The sequence below is a fragment of the Somniosus microcephalus genome, chromosome 4 (genome assembly GCF_052327205.1).
Source record: "Somniosus microcephalus isolate GS21.2 chromosome 4, FLI_Smic_1.0, whole genome shotgun sequence".
NCBI lineage: Eukaryota > Metazoa > Chordata > Chondrichthyes > Squaliformes > Somniosidae > Somniosus > Somniosus microcephalus.
In genome coordinates this window covers 247,983,002-247,984,464 of record NC_140990.1, presented here as the reverse complement: position 1 = coordinate 247,984,464, position 1,463 = coordinate 247,983,002, and the positions used below count along the sequence as shown (strand labels likewise).

The window sequence follows — 1,463 nt, the reverse complement described above, 5'->3', positions numbered from 1 at the left end:
GAAGCTGAGGGTAATTCAAACAGGGGGTTTCGGGAGAGATGGGCATAGAACTGGGAGGCAGTAATACATTCAGGATCCTTATAGAGGAACCGAAGGATGAAGGTGGGGCAATAGTTGAAGACGGGTGGGTTGAGGTTTTTTTGACGGGTGGGGTTGAAGGGGAGAGACACATGCCTGAGAACAGGTAACCATCAATGATATCAGCAATTATGGGGGCTGGGGAGTTAAGGGTATTAATTATAGGGGGACTGAGTGGTCAGCTGTTGAGCGCAGACAGAATCAAGGCACAGTAGCTGATGGTGAATCGCATGAACAAGCTGAGCTTGGAGTGGGCAGAGGGCGAGAAATGCAAAAAATACATTGTTCTTCTTTAAAGGATAAAGTCCGAAAGCTGTAAAGTCTGCTGCTAACTGTGTTGTTGTTTTGGCCAACTCATATGTTGTGATGTTTAGGCCGGTACAGCGTCCTCCTGCTAAAGTAAAACGTCGAAGTATTTTGGTCAAATGGCCCTGTTTTAGCATAGAACGAATATTAAAATACTGCAAAAATATAATAGTAGAAAGTAAAATATCCCAATTGCTGGCTTTTTCATGTTTAAGGAAATCAGACCGTTCAATGATTTATCTGCACGGCTGACAAGAACATTCCCAGGCAAATTGGGCAAATCTATGACAAATGGGGAGCTCCGTACAGTGTAAATAATGAAGAAATGCAAATAATGAAGAACTCCTTCCAAATAAAAATGCACAATCAGAAACCGTGGGCTGAGAATCAATTCTAAAGCATTTAAATCGATTTATAAAAAAGGGGAAAAATTTCTGTGCCCCGTGTGAGGATCGAACTCACGACCTTCAGATTATGAGACTGACGCGCTACCTACTGCGCTAACGAGGCTCTGACCTAGCAGTGAAATCCAGCCCCTATGTAGCGCCAGACCGTCACTGCCTGTCGACCGGCTCCCTTTATTCGCACCCGGCACTGACTGGGCGGAGACCCGTCTTGTTGCGGGGAGCGGTCAGTCTTGTTCCCAAGAGTTCTATTTTAAGGGCTCCTTTGCTTTTACAGGTTTAATAATCAGGGAGCGGCCTCTGGGCCGCGTCTGCAGCAACTGAGTTTCGCTTTCCCCCCGCTGCTTTCGGCGATAACCTTGCGGCTCCGCAGCCCTCGGTACATTAATGAGCTCCGGGTCCAGGCCGCGCGGCCCCAGCTGCCCACCAGCCCGGAGCAGGCGACAGATCGCAGTGTGCACAGCGCAAGGTGACTGAGCGGCCCTCGCCGTCTCCATCGCCGCCTCCACACAGGAACACTCACACAAAGAATATTTGTTGCAAGATTAGACACACGTCTCACTCATAATAATAAAACGAGGCTACGGGTTTATTTGCGCACGTAGTCTCACCATCAACGACATGTTTCAAGTATACTGAGCAGCAAGGAACTTTTGTAAGTATTTGCAAAGATAA

The 1,463-nt window shown here is 47.6% G+C and overlaps 1 non-coding gene across 1 annotated transcript; it reads right to left on the bottom strand.

Moving 5' to 3' along the window:
* Positions 1-821: 821 nt before the first annotated feature.
* Positions 822-894, bottom strand: trnam-cau (transfer RNA methionine (anticodon CAU)). Its single transcript has one exon. It is a non-coding gene; the product is annotated as a tRNA-Met (tRNA).
* Positions 895-1,463: the final 569 nt, after the last annotated feature.